The 14,228-nt window shown below is 35.5% G+C and overlaps 1 non-coding gene across 1 annotated transcript; it reads right to left on the bottom strand.

Annotated features, from left to right (window-relative positions):
• Positions 1 to 12,669: 12,669 nt before the first annotated feature.
• Positions 12,670 to 12,776, bottom strand: LOC114092310 (U6 spliceosomal RNA). Its single transcript, XR_003582681.1, has one exon. It is a non-coding gene; the product is annotated as a U6 spliceosomal RNA (small nuclear RNA).
• Positions 12,777 to 14,228: the final 1,452 nt, after the last annotated feature.

The following is a 14,228-nucleotide window of genomic DNA, read 5'->3' as shown; positions in this document are numbered from 1 at the left end:
TTATTTCAGTTTCAATAATGGCTATGGAAAGTAGATATTAAGTCAACAGCTAAAGGCATTATCAATACTATGAACCATGTAGCCTTAAGATTTTATCTGTAAAACATTACATTGAGGGGTTGGGGTTGTGGCTCAGTGGTAGAGCACTCACCTAGCATGCACAGGCACTGGGTTCCATCCTCAGCACCACATAAATGTAAAATAAAGATATTGTGTCCACCTAAAACTAAAAAATAAATATTTAAAAAAAAACATTACATTTACTAATGTATATGTTATATATTTCTCTCAAAGCAGACAAAATATTCTCCTGGAGAAAATATATTGTAGAAAATAAGTCACTATGATTTTGAAAGAACTAAAATCATACAAAGTATGTTTTCTGACCATAAAAGAGAAAAATTATGAATCAAATACAAAAGGAAATACTGCAATTATCAAACTTGTGAAAATAAAAAGTAAAACTATTAAATAACCAATAATAATTGAAAGAATTACAAGGAAATTTGAAAGTATGTAGAAATGAGAGATACTGTAGTATACCATTCAAAATTATATGAAAAGCAGGTAAAGACGAACTTAAAATTATAGCTGCAAATGTCTACCTTAAAAAGTATGTTAGTCTGCATTCCATCACTTGAAAAACTACCTGAGACAATCTTTTTATAAGAAAGAAAGGTATACTGTGGGTCATGCTTTCAGAGGTTTCAGTCCATGAATAGTGGTAAGGCCCATTGTTTTAGGGCCTATGTTAAGTCAATAAAATATGGTGGGAGAAAGCATTGGAGGAAGCTACTCATCTCACAGTTTCTGGAAACCAAAGAAAAATAATGTAATGTTAAACATTCCCCATTAAAGGCATCCCCCAAAGACCTAGGATCTCCTACTTGGCCCTACCTCTTAAATGTTCCACCACCTCAAACATTGCTACCTGATAAAGCAAGCCTTTATTAAATTTGCCTTTGAAGGACATAAAAGATCCAAATTATTGCATTCTGACTCTGGTTCCCAAATATTAATGTCCCTCTCAAGATGTAAAATGCATTTAGTCCATCTCTAAGAGCTCCCAAAGTCTTAACTATTCCAGCATTGCTCAAAGGACTAGGGTAGTCTTGTGCCTATGGACTTTCTGGCTGAGGTCATAGTCACATTTGGGCTTACCCTCAACTTCTTTCTGCATGTGTGCCATGTCCTATAGCCTCATGGATTCTCCATTATAGCTGTGGTTTTATTCTCACTGATTCATGCCTCTTTTTACAGGGGTTTGTAGCAGGGACACAGATACTGCCACAAACTGCCTGGTCCTCCAGGGCTTTCCTTTGAAATTTCAGGGGAAGTCTCCATGACCTCATTACTTTTGCCTTCTGAATGTCCATAAAAATAGCCTTACATTGAGGACACCAAGATCTGCTGCCAGCATTCAGCATATCTGGACCTTTTGACTATGGCATCAGTGGCCTCAGAGCACTTTCAGAAATGAACACAGGGAAGTGAATCCTGGAGAAATAATTTCTTAGGCAGCCTTGTGTTAGCATGGCACTCTGGGGCTCTCTTCTTAAATAAAATCTTTGAAACTATTTTATACCTTTATATCTTTGAGCCTATGATGGATGGGGTCTTGCCAATTCTTGGGATGCCCTCCAGGCATCTTCCCCGCTGCCCTATTCTACTTCCTTATAATGTTACAAAATCTCTTTAGAACAGAATTCTCGGTAGCACCATTAAACATGTCCCTTCTCAAAACAAAACAAAACGAAAACTACAAGTTTTCCAAATTTTTCTGCTCCACTCTTTGATCCTGGTTCTCATAGTAAGTTCAGCTAACAGAAGTCAATAATGCTCATGCCACTTCCTGCATATTTTACTTTCTTGAATTTTTTTTTCACAGATGAATTAATATACCATATTTAAATTCAACCACCCATGGATTCTCAGGGCATGCACATAATACAATCAAATTTTAGAGAAGCCTTTAGTCCAACTTCCAATATAGTCTTTATTTATACCTAAAACCTCTTGAACACATCCTTTACATTTGGCATTACTATTAGGATTCTGGTATTTTGAGTGCTCCCCAGACTCATTCATTAAGCTTCACTCATAGCTTTCTAGGATTTTTCTAGCCTGGTTCTCTAAGCTTTTCCAAATTCCTTCTTCAAACCAATTCCAAAAACTCTTCCACATCATCTCAGGTATGGTCACAGCAATGAATCTAATTTTTGGTAACAATTTTATGTGGTAGTCAGATTTCCATCATTTTGAGAAAATACATAAGAAAGTCAACCTGAAAATATAAAAGGTTTATTTTGGCTCATGGTTTTGAAGGTTTAATTCCATGGTTGATTGGCTAACTACTTTTGGGCTTATGACAAGGCAATAAACAGTGGTAGATGAATATGTTAGACAAAGCTGCTAAATTTATGGCACCTGAAAAGCAAAGCTAGAGATAGAAGAGGACTAGAGTCCTAATACCTGCTTCCAGGGCATTCCCCAATAATCTAACTTTTGTGCAGTAGGCCCAACATCTTAAATTTTCCACGCTCCTCAAATATCATACCCAAATATCACAGTGGGCTTGGGACCAAATCTTTAACATATGAAACTTTGGAGGGCACTTTAACAAATCATAGCAGTAAAAAAAAAAAAAATCTCAAATTGATCATCCAGCTATTTGTCTTAAGAATTAGAAGAGCAAATAATTATTAGAAGGAAATACTATAAATTACAACAAAAATTATCAAAATAAGTATATGATAAACAATAGAGCATACTAAAGATACAAAATTGGTTCTAGGATAACATCAATAAAATCGACAAACCTTAGGGCTAATGTCAAGCCTCAGTGAGGGAACACTTGCTTAGCATGTGTGAGGCACAGGATTTGATTTTCAGCACTAAACAGAAAAATAAAATAAATATATGTCCTTCTACAACTAAAACTATTTCAAAAATTGACAGTCCTAGCTCAAATGGCAATGAAAAAATAATAGAACTATCAAACAATTAGGGTTTTTTGCCATAACCAAAACATCTTACAAGAAGAACTTAGAGGGGAAAGAAAATTTTATGTTAGTTCACAGTTTGAGGATACAGTGCATGGTAATCTGGCTCTGGGCTTGAGGTGAGGTAGAACATCATGCTGGAAGGCCAGGATAGAGGAAAGCTGCTCATCTCATTGTTGAGAGCCACAGCCGAAGGGGCCCCAGCAAACTTCCAGCTGATTGGCTCATGAATTGTGTCCAGCCAGACTGTGGCATTTGGTGGCCCGCAAGGGGAACAACTGAGGGTAAGTGATAAGGTAAACTGCTCGCCCCTGAGGGCAGGGCAAGAGGATGAGTAGCCATTTAAAGATTCTTCTTTCGTTTTGTTTCACATTTGTTTTAAGTTGCCTGTCCCTGGAGATGGGTGAGACGGAAGAAAAACTGCTCACATCTGAGGAAAAACTATTTGCATCTGAGGAACAGATAGGGAGAAAGGATGGATGGACATTCCAGGAGGATAGAAAGGCTGATATAATGATTCTCTGTTGTTCCATTTTTGTTTCATTCTGTTTCAGTTTTGTTTGGTGTTATCTTGTTGGGTTGTATTATAATTATAGTAGAAATATGGGATCAGAAATTAGTAAAAAACAAACCAAAAGAGTGTTAAGTAAATTGTTAGAGGAAGGAGGCATCCCAGTAAAATCAAGAGAAGTCAGGGCATACGTTGATACAATACAAAAATGTAGCCCATGGCTTTTTAAGGAGGAGTTGTTAAATATATCACAATGGAACCATCATAGTGAAGAATTAAAAAGAATAGAAAAGAAAAGCCCAGGAACTCTGCCAGTTGGCACATTGCCATTGTGGACATTTGTATCTTGTTTGCACAGTCCAAAGCCTTCAGTTCAGACAATGGTAGAGGAAGGAGAAGACATATTGATTCAAGTAAAAGAGAATGTCTCTCTAGTTAGTCAGAGGAAATGATTCAAGTAAAAGAGAAGGTCTCTCAAGCTAGTCAGACAGAGGAAAAAATTCAAGTAAAAGAGAAGGTCTCCTGAGCTAGTCAGACAGAGGCAGAAAGTTTAGAGCAGAAAAAGCCATCAGGGGAATAGTTACAACAGGAGGCTGCTACTAACACCTTTCCATCACCAAAGGGCATAAGTGTCCAACAAACAGCACCACCTCCATATGCTGGGAGGCCCCCAACCCCCGTAGTTGATAGATGGGATCCCGAGACAGGACCTCAAATATTAGCATGCCCTGTATTTGAGCAGGCAGGAGGGCAGCGAATTCACCATGCTTTAGATTTCAAAACAGTGAAGCAGCTAAAAGAGGCTGTAACAACCTATGGTCCTCAAGCACCCTTCACTTTAAGCATTGTCAAATCCATTACCAACTTGAACATGACGCTAGCAGATTGGACTAGTATGTGTAAAGCTGTGCTAAATGGAGGACAATACCTGTTATGGAAGGTTGCCAATGAGGAATTTTGCAAGGAGATGGCTAGGCAAAATGCAGCAGCTGGTTATCCTCAGAGAAATCTAGATATGTTGTTAGCAAAGGGACCTTATGAGGATCAGCAGCAAGAAATTGCATATGATCCTGCCATATACTTACAAATTGCTGTAGATGCGGTTAGAGCATGGAACACTTTACAAGGACATGGAGGTTTACAAGGTCAATTATCTAAGATATTAAAGAGTGTTTTTTTTCAATTCCAATTCATCTTGAGGATAGTCCATGTTTTGCATTTACTATCCCTGCACTGAATCATGAAGGTCCTGATCAGAGATATGAATGGAAAGTACCCCCTCAAGGGATGGCTAACAGTCAAACTATGTGTCAAATTTATGTTAACAAAGTAATACAGCCACTTAGAAATCCAAATCCTGAACTACAAATATTTCACTATATGGATGATGTATTGTTAGCACACAAAGATAAAAACACATTGCTAGACTCTAATGCCACACTTACAAACTTATTAAAAAATTATAATCTAGAGATAGCAATAGATAAAGTACAATTAAATTTTCTAATTAATTATTTAGGAGTTCTATTATCCTCAACCATGGTCCGTCCACCAAAAATTCAAATACGAGTAGATCAACTCAAATCACTTAATGACTTTCAAAAGTTATTAGGAGACATAAATTGGATAAGGCCTTATCTAGGCATACCAACAGGAGAGTTGGGACCTTTATTTGATATCCTAAAAGGTCCATCAGATCCAAATTCACTCGGAATGTTAATACCTGAAGCAAGAAAGGCATTAAAAATCATTGAAACATATATGGAAAATATGCATTTGGATAGAATTGATATAAGTTTGACTTTATTATTTATTGTACCACCAACAAAAAAATATTCCTACAGGAATATTTTGGCAAGAAGGTCCATTATTATGGATACATTTATCTTATTATCCTAACACTATTCTTACTAGGTATCCTGAGGCTGTAGGACAATTAATACTCAAAGGAATAAAAGCAGCAAAGGGAGTGTTTGGAATTTCTCCCAATAAAATTATTACTCCATATACTATGAATCAAATTGATGAGTTAGCTAATGAGTTAAATACTTGGGCAATAATCATGTGCAAATCTAATGTTTCATTTGATAACCACTTACCAATTTTTCCAAAAATGACAAGAAAAACACCTATCATGAATGCTCCAAATATATTCACTGATGGATCAAATAATGGTACAGCAGCAATAGTTACACCTGATCAAACTTTTACATTTTTAGTACCCAAACAATCAGCTCAAAAGGTAGAGCTTAATGCAGTATTACAAGCTTTTGTGATGTTTAAAGATTCTGTACTTAATTTATTTTCCGATAGTCAGTATATAGTTAATGCTATAGTATCCCTTGAAGATGCTGGTAGGATTTCCCCTTCCTCTACTGTTTTCTCTTTGTTTTCCACTATACAAAGTCTAATCTGTGACAGAAAAGATCCATTCTTTATAGGACATATCAGGGCACATACAGGATTGCCTGGAGCCCTTAGTTTGGGCAATGATTTAGCAGATAAAACTACACATGACATACATATTTTCTCTACACTAGAAGAAGCTACACATTTTCATAAAAAGTTCCATGTCAATGCTAATACTTTACAAAAGTGTTTCAAAATATCTAAGGAACAAGCTAGACAAATAATAAAACAATGTCAAAATTGTGTGACCTTTTTACCACAAGTTAATCTTGGAGTCAATCCTAGAGGACTGATACCTAACCATATTTGGCAGATGGACGTCACACACTTGCCAGAATTTGGAAAATTAAAATATTTGCATGTTACAGTTGATACTTCTTCCGGATTTTTGATGGGCTCCCTTCATGCTGGGGAAAAAAACTAAAGATGTTATAGCTCATTGCTTACAAAATTTTGCCACTGTGGGCGTTCCAAAACAGTTTAAAACAGATAATGCCCCTCGTTATACTTCTACCTCTTTTAAACAATTTTGCTCATCATTTGGCATTACTCATATAACAGGAATCCCATACAATCCACAGGGACAAGGCATAGTTGAAAGAGCTCATCAAACTATTAAAATATACTTATTAAAGCAAAAATAGGGAATTGGGAAGGGGTATATATTCCCCAAAGATAAACTTAAAATAACCCTTTTTTCTTTAAACTTTTTAAATTTGGATTCATCAGGGCTTAGTGCTGCAGAAAGGCATATGTGTCCAAAAAATGTACATAAGCCCAAGGTACTTTGGAAGGATATTCTAACAGGACAATGGAAAGGTCCTGACCCAGTAATTGTCTGGAGTCGGGGGGTCTGTTTGTGTGTTTCCACAGGGAGAACAGCAGCTGATTTGGATTCCAGAGAGATTAACTAAGGTCCTGACCCAGTGATTGTCTGGAGTTGGAGGTCTGTTTGTGTGTTTCCACAGGGAGAATAGCAGCCAATTTGGATTCCAGAGAGATTAACTAAAGCGATTTCTACAGACCAAAAAGAAGATGATTTGGCTCAAATCCATAAGAGCTGATATCCAGAACTCCAGTTTGGCTATCCTTACATCTGCGACAGAACCAGGATGCTTTTTTCAATATCTATTTTATTATTGCCCTTTCCCACATCATGAAGTTCTATTTTGTTTTTTTGAGCTCATACAGACCTAGGTTAATGTTTTGCTGATCAGTTCTATTTTTTGACTATTGAGTTTTTAAACATTGCAATGGAGATTTCACCTGTAAAAAGTTATAAGGCCTTTACTATTATGTTATGCATTGTATGTATTGTATTATGTGTGCATACTTGTGTTTTGTGTTGTATGTTTGTATGTACGTATGTCCCTATATCATATATGATGAGCACTCATGAAAAAATGGACCAAAATTTTTTTTCTTATTCACGTGATTTAAATGGTTTAATTTAAATTGGGTAAACAGCTGTTGAGGATTGTTTTAATATGTGAACAAAAAAGGAGGTTAACAGATCTGTTTGTTTACTTTCACCTTTCCTTTTCATTATATTTAATAATTCTGTTCAGGATAATGTAAATTGTTCAGAAAATTGTTTTCTTTTGATGCCTGCTGGAATGTTACATAATTTTTTTCTTTAGCCATTATTGCCAGAATTCCTATCTTCATCCCAATGCCAGTGAAGACAAAGATAAAACCAGTCTACAGCTTCTGCAATAGCTTTCACTGAACTGCTTACAGAACTTGCCTGGACTATGTATCACTTGTATGCATTATGAACTATCTGCTGGTGCAGCAACTTGTGGTAGTGTTGGCATATTTTTGCTGATAGTGTCATTGGTGGTACAATTTTTCCAAAAGGAGCAGTCAATTGGCTTGGTGTATCCTCCTCCCTTCTGCTTGTGATGGTTGTTCAGCTAAAATTTTGGGGCCAATAGAGGTAAGGCAAAGAACCTCACCCCCCCACACACTGGTACAAAGGCCTATCCACAGGTGTGGCTGTATGCTGGACCAGTAGTCAATGACGGGTAAGATCCAATTGCAATGGTACCAACCTAAGACAGGAGGCTGACGCCTTGAGGTCTGCTCATCCGGTGACGGGTAAGAACCATATGTAGTATTGGACAACCTAAGGTAGGCACAGTCCCTAAGCCACATGCTTGTTGTTTAAACAGAGAGAGGGAGATGTTGAGAGCCACAGCCGAAGGGGCCCCAACAAATTTCCAGCTGATGATTGGCTCACAGCAGCCCCAGCAAACTTCCAGCTGCCAGCTGATTGGCTCCTCTGCCGTGATGCTCATTGGGCTGTTTCCCCGCCCTTTCAGACCATGGAGCTGCTCATTGGGGGACTCTTTTGGCTCCGCCCACACGACCCAGCCAATTGGCCTCAAGAGCAGGAGGAGTGGGGGGTTGAGAGGCTCATGGGAAGCCGGTGGTGGCAGTTGGGCTCTGAGGGAATTCCTGAAGAGCTCATGTGGTGTGGCGTGTGTATTCTAAAAATAAAGTTCATTTCTGCTTGATAAGTGGCTCGTGAATTGTGCCCAGCCAGACTGCGGCACTCATGTTAGCCAGGACAGAGAGAAAGAGAGATTGCTGGATAGAAGCTCAGCCTTTTTCAGGGCACAATTCTAGTCACTTCCTTCCTACAACTGTGTCCCCCTTTCCAGTAGTCAATTCAGGATCATCATATTAATCCACTAAAGTGGTCAGAGCCCTCATGATCTGATCCTTTCTCTAAAACCTCACCTCTAAACAGAAGAACATGTGGGAGATGCCAGATACAAATCATAATATACTGTCTTTAACCACCCCCCCAAAAAATTCATGCCCATCTTTCAATGAAAAATATATTCAGTCAATTTCAGAGTCCTCTTGGTCAATAGTTTATGCATTGCTCAAACCCCAATTGCAAAATCTGCACAAAAACTCAAGGGAAACTCTTAGTTGCAGCCTCCTATAAAAACTAAAAGGTAAATCACACAGTTCTTATAGTTAATGGTACAGAGTAAACATTTCCATTATGAAAGGGAGAGATAGGACCATAGGAAGAAGGAATGGAGCCAAAGCAAGACCAAAATCTAAATTTTGTTATCTGGGACACAGTGTGCAAGATGTGATCACCAAAGTGTTTAAGGAGCCCAACACCTATGGGTTCTGGTTGAAGTTCACCTGGCCCCTTCCTTGTGTTGCCTGTTCTCACTACCTAATTTTTTTTCTTGGCAGACATTTCATATTCTTGGCATCTCTAACTTCTTGGGGTCTCTATTGCAGCTTCAGTTTCACACTTCCAGCTTCATTGCCTTCTCGTAGGTTACCTGAAGATATTTCAACTCTGACTTATATTGTGAGGCCTCTTATTCCTTCTTTTGAAATCAGAATCCATGCTCACTCCTTTGTAAAAATTTACAAGCTAATAACCAAATTCTCATTAAAATGTGATGGACACAGAATACATAACAATTTTGAAAAAGAAGAACAAATATGAAAGACTGAACTCTTCCTGATTTCTTAACCACAATGTTATGGTAATTAAGATAGTGTGGTACCAGAATAAAGGTAGACATTATCAAGAAATAGAATTATGAGTCCAGAAATAAATCCATACATTTATGATCAATTGATGTTTGACAAGTGTTCTTGTATATGATATGAGATATCCCCTAAAATTCCCTGAGTAAAACAAGGCAAAAATGTTCAGATATGGAATGTTTAGATTATGGGAGCTATAACCCAATCAGTGGATTGATCCATTGGATTAATTGCATAGGAACTATAGCTAGGTAATATGTATCTGAAGGATTTAGAACCCTGGGGATGTGATTTGAGGGTTGATGGCCAATCGTGGACTGAACCACTGAAAGTGGGAGCCAAATAAACCCTTCCTTCTCTAAGTTGTTCTTGCAAGGTATTTTGGGTCATAGAGATCAAGGCTGAATACAACAAGTTCTAAAACAATTCTAGAGGTAAATAATAGCCTTTAAAATAAATTTCACTGAAATAATTGGATATCCACATGCAAAAACTTAAGTTGCATAGCAAAACAAGAAAATAATATATTTTAAGATGAGGAAATATCTGAATAGATAGTACTTCAAAAAATATACACAAGGGCTGGGGATATAGCTCAGTTGGTAGAGTGCTTGCCTAGCATGCACAAGGCCCTGGGTTCAATCCCCAGCACCACAAAAACAAAACAAAAACCTTTGGGCTGGGGATGTGGCTCAAGAGGTAGCATGCTCGCCTGGCATGCGTGCGGCCCGGGTTCGATCTTCAGCACCACATACAAACAAAGATGTTGTGTCAGCCGAAAACCAAAAAATAAATATTAAAAAATTCTCTCTCTCTTTCTCTCTCTCTCTCTCTCTCTCAAAAAAAAATATACACAAAAGACTTATTAAGTTATAACAAAAATTGTGCTCAGCATTTTTAGACATTAGAAAAATCTAATTAAACCACAATAAGATCCCCCTTCAAAATATTTTGATGTTTATAATAAAAAGACATATAATCAGTCAAATAGGATGAGAAAAAGTGATATATATATATACATATATACACATATTTATATACATATACACATATTGCTGTTGTAAGTGTAAATAAAAAAGAATATAATTGAAAACACATGGTAAGTCTTTAAAACATTAAACATAATGTTATTATATGGCACAACAATGTTTCTAGGTATATGCTACCAAATAGAAAACATAAGATAATGCAAAATTACATAAACAAGTATTCAAATTAAGCTTTACTCATAATAGCAAAATAGTAAAAATAACACAAACTATGGTTTATAAAAAGAATATGGTATGTTCACACAATGAGATATCATCCAATCATAAAAACAGAAGTACAGATATATGTTACAACACAAATCTTTAAAATGTTATGTTAAGAGAAATAAACTGATATAGAAGACTGAATTTTGGAAGCTTGTATTTATATGAAATGTCTAGAATATTAGTACTTGACAGAATGATTGAAGTAGAATAAGAAATGACTACTACTGTTTTTTATTTATTTACAGGGTGATTACAAGTTGTGCATTTAGTTAAACCCAATGAATGGTACACTTTCGTATGGGGATATAATTGATGTAGGTATTATCTAAATTTAAAAAGAAAAAAGCTCATTATTTATCTATAGCAATCAGGAAATCGTGGTAGTGTTTTCTCCACACTAGTGGCCTCAACCTCTAATAATGACCATTTTACTCTCAACTTCTGTGCAATGAAATATTTTAGAGTACAAATAAGAATGAGATGATACAGTATTCACCTTTCTGTGTGCAACTTATTTCACCTAATATAATGTTATTCATTCCCCTACATCTTGTTTTCAAATGACATATTTTATTCAATTTTATGGCCAAATAGTAATATTAGTAATATATATATATATATATATATATATATATATATATATATATATATATATATAATGTATTTATCCACTTAACAGTTGATGAACATTTAGGCCGTTTATATTTCTTGGCTATTGTGAATAATGCTTTAGTGAACATGGAAGTGCAGATATCTTTCACATATTGATTTCATTTTCTTTGGATAAGCACCTAGTGGTGTCATTGCTAGATCATATCAAAGTTCCATTTCAAGTTATTGAATTACATCCTTACTTTTCCATGATAGCTGTATTAATTGCTATTCCAAAGAATAGTGTGCCAGAGTTATTATTTCTCCACATCCTTGTTAGCACTTGATCTTTAGTCTTTTTGATAATAGCCATTCTTACTGGGGTGAGATCATATCTCAATGTGGTTTTGTTTTACAATTCTTTGATAAGGACTAGATAGTTTCACTTCTGAGTTCTTACAAATATATAAATAAGAATTAATGTCAAATATCTTTGTATTATTCAAACAAAATAGAAGAGAAATTCTCCCAAGCACATTCTATGAGGCCATCATTACCATGATAAGAAAATCAGAGGAGGGCAAAACAACAATGAAAAAAGAAAACTATAGGCCAATATTGTCTGTGAACATAAATGCAAAATTACTCAAGAAAATACTATCACACACACACATAATGGACTGGTGTTGTGGCTCAGTGGTACAGCACTTGCTTAGCATGTCTGAGGCACTTCGATCACTCCTCAGCACCACATAAAAATAAACAAATAAAGGTGTTGTGTCTATCTACAACTAAAATAAAATAAAATAAAAAGGTAGTAGCACACTGAATCCCATAGCATATTATAAACCTTTGTCAGTATGATCAAGTGGTATTCATCTTAGGGATGAACTATTGTTCAACATATGCATATCAATAATATGATAAGCACATCAACAGAATTAAAACACAAATGACTAATAGATTCAGGAACAATTGTTGTATATGGTATATAAAAAGAATACATAAAATATATAAAAGAATTTGGTATCATCCAACCATAAAAACAGAAGTACAGATATATGTTACAACACAAATCTTAAAAACAGATATTGTTGATAAAATCCAATATCCTTTCCCAGTTGTCTGAGGAATCTCCATACTGGTCTCCATATTGGCTGCACCAATTTGCAATGTATGAGTGTACCTTTTTCCCCACATCCTTGCCAACACTTATTGCTGCTGTTTGTATTCTTAATAGCTGCCATTCTGACTGGAGTGAATAAAATCTTAGAGTAGCTTTGAATTGCATTTTTCTAATTGCTAGAGATACTGAACATTTTTTCATATATTTTTTGATTGATTATATATCATCTTCTGAGAAGTTGTTCAGAAAAATATGTAACGCTTCACAAATTGGCATGTCATCCTTGCACAGGGGCCATGTCAATCTTCTCTGTATGGTTCAAATTTTAGTATATGTGCTGCTGAAGCAAACACCAATCTCCAATTTATATGGACTATGTCTTAGAGAAAAGATAATGATTCTACAAATTTGTGGATAAATGATGTCCTGGTTAGCTGAATATCATAGTTTGAATCACATTACACACACCAGTATTTTTGATGTAAAGATACCACCTCCTGATAAGTGTAATAATTCTAAATTCACTTTTTTTAAATCAAGAAAGTAATATTTTCACTTTTGGCTTTATAATTTTCTCAAGAATGTTTTACTCCATAAAAAAAAATTAGAACAAGTTCAGATCGGTTTATATACTCATTTTCCCCACATAAAAACAGCTTCCCTCATTAACAAAATCCAGTACGAAAGTGGTGCAATTGTTATATCTGATGAATCTCTTTAAGTAATTCTGAACCAAACACCATAATGCACATTATTTCAATCTCAGACTTGTACATTCTGTTAGTTACGACAAAGGTTTAGTGATTTGCCCACAACTGAGTGTTGCACAAAATAGTTACACTGGTCTAAAAACTCTCTGTGATCATTTTATTTATACTTCTCCTACACTCTTTGAAATTAGTTATTTATTACTACATCAATTGTTTACCTTTTACAGAATGTCATATTCTTGGAGTCATGTTGGTTTCTTTTGCTTAATAATATGCATTTATATTTTCTCCATAACTTTTTATGAACTGGCAATTCACTCTTTTTACTGCCAAATATTATTCCATTGTCTGGATGCATCACAGTTTATTTATCCAATACTCTCTAAGACATCTTACTCACTTTGAAGTGCTGCCAATTTTGGATAAAGATGCTATAACCATCCCTGTGCAGGTTCTCTTGTGGGCATAGGTTTTCAATTCATCTGTATAAATTCTGAATGGTGTAACTGCTGAATCATATGGTAAGTACATAAACTCTTTTATTCAGAAACTATAAAACCACTGAAGAAATTCTATGTACTATTTTGCAATTCCACCAACAAATGAATAAGAGAGTTCCTGGTGATATTGGCTTGCTAATAGGTGTATCTCATTGTTTTAATTTGTGATTCCTTAATGAAATATGATGATGAAGCATCAGATTTTTTTCATATTCTCATTTTGCCTTCTGTATATTTTCCTTAAAGAAATACCTATTCAGACCCTCATTCCATTGTTGAATCAACTTGTTCCATTTATTAATGTTAAGTTTTAAGAGTTCACATTGTGTTGTAAATAACAGTACTGCATAAGATGTGCCTTTTGTAAATTTTTAAAAATTTTTTGCTTGCTTTTTATGTTATTTTCTTTGAAGTATATTCTATAAGGTGTTGTTTAATTTTAGTGAAGTCCAGCTTACTGATCATTTCTTTCATGAATCATGCCTTTGATCCTATATCTAAAAAGTCACCAACATAAACCAAGATCATCTAGGTTGTCTTCTATGTAAATTTCTAAGAATTACATAGTTTTGTGTTTTATCTTTAGGTTCATATT

This window comes from Marmota flaviventris, chromosome X (genome assembly GCF_047511675.1).
Source record: "Marmota flaviventris isolate mMarFla1 chromosome X, mMarFla1.hap1, whole genome shotgun sequence".
NCBI lineage: Eukaryota > Metazoa > Chordata > Mammalia > Rodentia > Sciuridae > Marmota > Marmota flaviventris.
This window is presented reverse-complemented; position numbering and strand designations above follow the sequence as displayed.